Source organism: Perna viridis, chromosome 8, assembly GCF_037379345.1.
Source record: "Perna viridis isolate PV_CMFRI_1.1 ecotype Kerala chromosome 8, ASM3737934v1, whole genome shotgun sequence".
In the NCBI taxonomy this organism is placed as follows: Eukaryota; Metazoa; Mollusca; class Bivalvia; order Mytilida; family Mytilidae; genus Perna; species Perna viridis.
Window position 1 is genome coordinate 17473870 of NC_142452.1, and position 8073 is coordinate 17481942.

The following is an 8073-nucleotide window of genomic DNA, read 5'->3' on the forward strand; positions in this document are numbered from 1 at the left end:
ACTGATAAGCAATTTTACTTGGTCATCTGATATGATTTATCTTTAACTAGGGGCTAAGATGTAAATCAATCTTTTTTTTTCAAACGGGGGTACAATCGCACCCCTTGGCTACGGCCTTGCAGCTCACTTATGTAAGTCAGTAGGTAGGTATGCTACTCAGACACATTACTCTGAATCTGAGCCAACCAGTCGTCACTATATTTCCTTAAACACTGCGTGCTTGTTACATTGTATAACAGTGAATAGCAATTTTTAAGTCTATGGTTTAACTCTTTCTTGGAATTTTGTTTTGCAAAGGTTATGTTTTGCATATTATTGGTTTTGGTTTGAAATAACAGTAGGCAATACAATTTCAAAAGTTCCATGTTTTAGATTACTGACGAAATTTTATTACATTCATTCTGAAGAAGTTTCAGCTCAGTACAGTTCTTTTTAAACAGAATTACCACATCTTTACCGACTGAAATAACTTTTGGTTCATGAAATTCCTTCGAGTTATCATAAGGTATAGGGATCACTTTTTTCTGCGACAACAGTCTTAAGAGATAACAACCGGGTTATTAGGCCATTTTCATTACTAGGACATGTATAAGCATATTCTTGAAGCTTTTTTGATGACTGTGATTTCATTCAACATTTGTTTTCCGGCTCATAATTATTTTGATATACATTTCAGTCTCCACCACTTCCCTCCCTGTTGCTTTCTATCCTGTTCACCTCCCCTGCTCGTACTTATTTTCTCTCCTTTCCTTATTCAGGTACATGTAAGTTTTGACACTTTTATTCTACTAGTGACTACTTGTACTTTTTTACTGAAAGTATAGACGTGTCTCAACCATCGCTCTAAGCAAGTCACATTTTTAAGCAAGGAAGACTTTCTCTCCATCAGTTCCATGTACTAGGAACAACCATGCTATTACCTAATCATGAGCGTTTCATTTTTATTACATTTGTATATGGTATGCAATTACTATCTTGAATGTTGTTCTTTTTTGTTCTCCAGGAGCTTGAGTCGAGATATTTTTAAAAAACTACAAACCCTAGGAAATTAAGGCTGTTGTGTCCGGAAGATAAGTCAATAACGTTGTTGTTTGTGTATATTGAATGTTATACTTGTTTTCTGCTTTTTCAAAACTACCCCATCCTCTAAATGGATAGCCATTAGGGAATTCATAGTAATAACCCAACTTAATCTCGTATTTGAAGGTTTTTGGAGATTAGTACTTTTACGTACATTGTCAAGTATTTGTTAGAATCAGACAGAACTCGAAGAAACTAAGACATGGATGTCAAAAAAAAAAATGACAATTTATTCATGTACCTTCATGTATCTTCTGCAGTCGAAATGCCCATTATCACTTGATATGTTTGTCTTTAGAATGACAGATGACAGTAACTGAGACTTTCAAGGAGTTACCTGCCTCAGAAATGTTCATTCAACTGAATTTATCGAACTAACATGGATAATCTCGTCTTTGTTCCTTAATCCCGTTGGTACAAATTCATGCAGTCAAATCACACTATCAAAGTAGAGGCTTATTTCATACCATTGATTTTTCATCCACTGGTTGATTCTTACAGAGAAAAAAAAATAGATGGTCTTGTGTGGGATAATTGGATATTAATTTTTTGACTAAATTGTAAACAGCTTTTTGGGAAGTAAACAGTGTTTCTTTGTGTAAGAATGTATTTCAATTTTTTGCCCTATCCATAGCAACAAAATGTTTTTGAATTATTTCATTGGTTTAAATTAGTCATTTTGTCCTTAACATTTTTTGAAATAAGATATTCCCCACAATCTCTCTTTAAATTTTAAATTAACTACCAAAGCAGCACATGTACAAGGTATCATAACACAATAGTTTGTATCCACATAATGCAACAATAGAATTTTAATTTTACATACATGTGTAAATATACAACTCAACATGTACAATCCAAGTGTGCATATGTATTTATTATTCCCTACCAGACATCAAAACATGTAGTATAAAGAGTAGGTTTCCTGTATAAAATTCTTCGTCACAATAAAACAGTCATGCATGAAACACACTTCTGCTAATTTGAAACAATATCAAATCAATTCAGCCTCATGCTCTCTTCTGTCTATACTTGCACAATATAAACCACAATTATCCAAGAAGTCTTTGTATGAAATATGATGTAGTCTGAAAAGAAAAGATTCTGTTATTAAAAAGAAATAAAATAATAGATATTATTTCAAACATGTAAGTGGTGCATTTTAGTCTATGTAAATGTATACTTGTACATATATCTGTCATTGAATTATCATGATGAGAAAAAATTAACCAAACAACTGATTTGTATTTTCTTCATAAAGATAAAATGATTTGATTATTATGATTGTTTCAATACCTCTGGAAATGATTTTTTGCACTTTAATGTACACACTTAAAGTGTTGGATGAATAAATATAAGGCACATTTCATTTTGAAACATAAGTAGTTGAAGGAATGTCATGTATACTTATACCACAATAAGATGTTTGAAGGAATTTTTAAGTCATGTTTTAAAAATATTTCTGATTTTCAAAATTGCAACATAATTGATGACAGAACATAACTGGATATTGCCCCTAATGGAACTAATTTTGTTTTGTTTATAAACATGTACAGACACATTTAGCTTATAATTATGTGTAAACTAACTACAATGTAGGATTTCTAAATATAACTTCTCACAGTTACACACTGCAAATTAGTGAACTATATTTAGAATATTTAGATCAACACAACATACACATAATAAGAAACTGTGTACAAAATAAGAAAAATAACCTAGAACTAAACAAATTAGAAAGTTAGTTTGTTGAACCCCTGTTAAAATTAAATCCTAGTTGTTTTCGGTGTTGCTTTTTCAGTTCAAAGAACTTAAATCATTGAAATCTCTGTAGTGGGTATACAAATACATGTATAATGAAGACATATCAGATATCAGAAAGATAATTTTAAAGGAGGATTAGCAATAGATTACATGATATTCATCAGCTCATTATGTGCTTCTGCAATGTATATAAATTGTACCACAAAAAGCAAGCTTTAAAGGAACAAGTTGCTGCTCCAATTAAAATAATATCTTTTTTTTCAATAACAGCTTTCAAAAAGAACAATACAATTCATGAAGGAGTATTGGCAAATCAGAATAAATGTTTGATTCAGTCAAGTTTGTGTCAAAGCATGCCATATAGTTAAAACGAATGATGATTTTATCCTTTATCACATGTTTTTTTCTTCATGTTATTTGTGTCAAGGCATACAATGCATATGTGCAAGTAAATGAGGTCTACTCTGAAATTTTTGTTTTGCATTGCAAATACAACTGGTGGTTTTCTTATACATCCACACTTTATGTATCATTTCTTGTTACATATCAGATATTAACTTTTTTCTGTTGGCTGTACATTTCATATTGTCATTAAAAGATATAGTAAACAAGTCCAATGATTGATAATCTTAAGCATCAGGAGAGTTTGTCTCATACTACAAAACTGTTTATGTAAAACCACTGTTTTACTCTCAGTTAATAGTGATCATAGATGTATAAAGATGCATGCATGGCAGTTATTTTATAAGTATTCATATTCTTTAAACTGAAGTGAATAACATGTATACATGTAAACATGTATGTGGCTACTAATCGTGGTGCTATTTGTTGAAGCCATACTAATATCAGAATTCATACACTTTGAATAGATGGATCCCGAAAGAGGTTTCAGGGATATTCTTGATATTAGTAGTTATTTGTTACCACAATTGGCCAAAAAAATCACAAAATTGAAAACATTTGTTCGCATTCTCTACAATCCCCTCCTCCCTGCATATATTGTTCATCGATTCTTATAAATTCATACGTGTACCAACCTGTTAACTGTTATTAGTGTAAATCTAAGCTCGGAAGAATTGCTTTCCTTCATGTTTGGATGTAAATCCATTTGTAAATCCTACAAAACAATGTTAGAATCTAGGTCACCGCTTCGTTTTCTGTTCCGCCATTTTTCTGTGACGTAGATGACACCGGATGTTCACATATATTTTAAAAATGGATGTTTAGATTGCAAAACAAATATATATCTCTTACAACATTAAAATTGAGACATATATCTAGTATATGATGCTTAAAATATATAGATTAAAGAATCATACGTTGATTCGTGCAATAAAATATAACATATAAAGCAAATATCTAGATGAAAACTTGATTTTAAGATAGGATCCAGCTTATACCCAATCTGACCGCAAACCGGATATGAGAGATATATGTTTTCTCGGGGGGAGGTGTCTTTAAATTGCGATAAATTTCTTATTTATGAATGTATTTTTGAAAATAAAATCATTCTGTAATCTATAAACACGGCGCTTTTCATTCATATACATTACATTAGTCAAACATGATTCATTATCCTCACAACAACATTCGAAGATAAGCTGGCCTCCATCGGAGGCCAGCTTACTGCAGTTTGCGGAAAACCGTAGATAAGCTGGCCTCGGAAGCCAGTATACGGTACAGTTGTTCTTGTATATATATATATATATATATATATATATATATATATATATAAGGTGAAAGTGATGGCAGCATACATGACAGAACTGGCCCGAATTTCCGGTGTCGTCCTGTTTCTCCCACTTTTATTTACATACCTAAATAAACATGGGAGGATTTGTTTTTTAGCAATTATAGTTTATTTCTAACATTTTGCTAAAATTTTACCTGTAATTTACCTGTATATCACAATTAAAATTTGTAAAAGTAACTGTAAAAAAAACCAATATGGCCTGTATTAGAATATTTTTTTTACTTGTTATTGTTATGCTTAATACATTTTATGAGAAACTTGATATTTTTGCATTTATCTTCTTATATTTATTTTGCATCAATATTGCAGTTTATTAATTGTCCATTTTTTCCAAATTATAACTGTTCAGTACACAAGCTTAATTACTGACAGTTACTAATATGTAGTCTGCATCCAAGCTACAGTATTCTGATTTAAACATTTGAAGTTAAAGACTTGCAGCTTACCCAAGCTGCAATTAATGTCAACGTTAAACATTTCTCACCAAATACTATTATACTGTTTTCTTTTCTAAGTCATTCAATTCAAGTATGGCAAACCTTCAAGTTTAGTTTGTTCGAAACAAGTTTGGTAGAGAAAGTTTAGTCCTAGGAGGTCATCGATACATTCTCAAAAACAAACGCATCAATTGGGTTTACTGGCGTTGTGCCATCACTGCATACCCAGCAACAGTAAACACAAAGGAGGGACGTATAGGAAAATTGGGCCCACTGCACAACCATCAACATAAACAACCTAAGGTAGTCATGAAAATTGTTCAGACAATGAAACAACGAGCTAAGGCAGAGGTCATTCCAATACCAACAATTTATGAGGAGGAACTTGTAAAACTCGGGACTCCAGAATGGAATGATGTCACGAGACAAGTTGTTGAGCAACTTCCAATATACTACTCCTGCAAGACATCACTGCATAAGCAAAGGTCACTCAACATACCCCGCCTTCCAAAAACAACTGCCGACATCGACTTACAAGACAAATGGTGCCTTACTACTGACGGAAACCAGTTCCTTGTTCCCTCTGACTACATCTACCCACTAATGCTGATCTTTACCAATATTGACAATCTGAGATATTTCTCTTCCACCAGCTTTACACAATCCACGCCATGGTAGATGGACCCATGCACCCACTTGTCTTCGCTCAGCTTCTAGGAAAAGATGAGACCATATACACCGCCTATTCAGCCATGTAAGATTCGTTGCTCAACAACACCAACTACAACTTCAACCAGGCACTCTTTTCATAACTACGAGACAGCTACCAAGAATGCAGCACGCACCGTCTTCCCGAGAATTACTGTAAAGGGTTGCTTTTTTCATTTTACCCAATGTTTCTGACACTGAAATGCGGACTACAGACATACTACAAGGAGAATGACGACATCACCCGACTTGTACGACGAGCAACAGGTTTACCACTTGTTCCGCAGCATCTGGAAGAGGACGTTTGGCTTAACGCACTTGAGGACATTGGGGAAGCTGACAAAGTTCCAGACACAACTACATTTGCCAATCACGTGACAGAGTTTTGGGTTGAAGGAAACTGATTCCTATGGAACCACTACCAGACAGGAGGCCTAGAACTAAAAATCACTTAGAAGGATGGCACAACAAAATCAAGAAGAAAGTTCACCACGCCCACCTAACTTTTGCAGAAAATACAAGCCATGACAGAATGTACCATCATCCAGTATGCTACAGGAGAAGCTCGCCCACCAAAGAAACGCAGTTACAAAATTATTGACACCAGACTGCAGGTACTTAAAGACAGATTCCAACAAGGACTCATCATTGTGACAGCCTACGCAGATGCAGCTTCCACTACTGCACTTAAATTAATTGACTTTGTAGAATTGTAATTCAAATATTCAGTGATTGTATTTTTTATATTGCTTACTGTTATGATATATCATAAAATTGTTAGTTGTTTTGTTATTTGTTGAATCAATATTAAATTGAATGACTGATACTATAATGATAGAAAATGAATATATCATCATGACTTCGTATTTACTTATGATTTTTTACACGAAAAACATAGAATGAAATTAATCTTCATTTACATACTTACACTGAAATGTATATATATATATTTTGAATTGAAAATTTATTTTCCCATACAACAGAGAATATAAGTATATGATTCTGAATTAATATTTGTTAATTTATTTCCATTTGAGAAATTAATAATATAATCCATATAAGAAAATGTTCTATCTACATATACAAAACATATATATAATACCTATATTCATGAAAGAGTAATCAAGGGAACCAAGGTTATAGCGGTAATCAAAAGAATGTAATCCAGGGACAAAGACCAGACATGGAAAACAGACATACACAACAAAGAGCATAAAGTAACTAAAATCATACATACAAAGTAACAAAAGTAAATGAGCAACTCGGACTTCACTAAAAACTGGGAACATGGTCCAGATGCACCGGTAGGGTAAGCGTCCTCTTCTTTTCTAGAAACACCCGCCGAGTTGCTCGTAAAAAGTCAAGTCCGGAGTAGACAAACGAGGGAAGGAAAACTATGACCCGTTGAATAAATCAGTTTTCATGGTGCTGATGGATACACCATAACGATCCACGAGTTCATGATAACGACCATAAAACCTCTGTAGTGATGACTTCAATCTTGTAGCAACATTTATTTAGCAAAAAAGATATTTCTAGTTCATCTGTTCTCCTATCTAGTTAACTGCAATCATACTCAACTTTGTTTTGTCCCTGATATATTTGAAATATTATTTGATAACTAACTCGATTGTTACCTGAAAATGTTTATTCTGACTGGTGAGTTTCCTGCAAAAAATAAATGGAATGGCTTTTATGACAGAAACAATGGAACATTTGTACAAGTGCAGATTTTGATTTTCAAAGATACACATTATGACATTTTGTAAATTTCTATAATTTTCATAAGACATATATAGTTTGATTTTCCATCCTTTTGATATTTTTCTTTCTTTTGTGCATTATGTATTTGTAAATATTATTTAATTCTATTATTGTTCTTTGTCATTGTATCTCTATGTTAAGAGGAAATAAAGACATGAATGAATGAACGAATCCATTAGAAATTAAATGATAAGGAATATAGCCCTTTTTTAACAGGTTATACTGGGCCAGGTTACACTTTTTATCAAGCGGTTTGTAAGCTTTGAGGTTTGCAAGTGTAAACTGTCGTAATCCAAGTTATTTCGTATAAACTGTTCAATATAAGAAACATGTCTTTAATGTATTGAAATGTTGATTCGTTTTTCATACATTATGTAAATGTAGATGTAAATAGATACGATACCTTTTTCTCTTCACTCCTTTTACATTGGATAAGAATTGTTAGTACCAACTGAATTTTTATACATTTCTATATTGGGAAATGTGTAATTATTCATTCATATCTGTCTGCTCTTAGAAGATAATCAAATTTGAAAATCCAATAGATTCTATTGTATTTTACTGTCA

General features: G+C 32.6%; 1 long non-coding RNA gene across 1 annotated transcript; it reads right to left on the reverse strand.

Moving 5' to 3' along the window:
• Positions 1-1874: 1874 nt before the first annotated feature.
• Positions 1875-4058, reverse strand: LOC148609577 (uncharacterized). The gene is made up of 2 exons (XR_015914618.1): positions 3882-4058; positions 1875-2168 (listed from the first exon to the last, which is right to left on the reverse strand). It is a non-coding gene; the product is annotated as an uncharacterized LOC148609577 (long non-coding RNA).
• Between the last annotated feature and the right edge of the window lie 4015 nt (positions 4059-8073).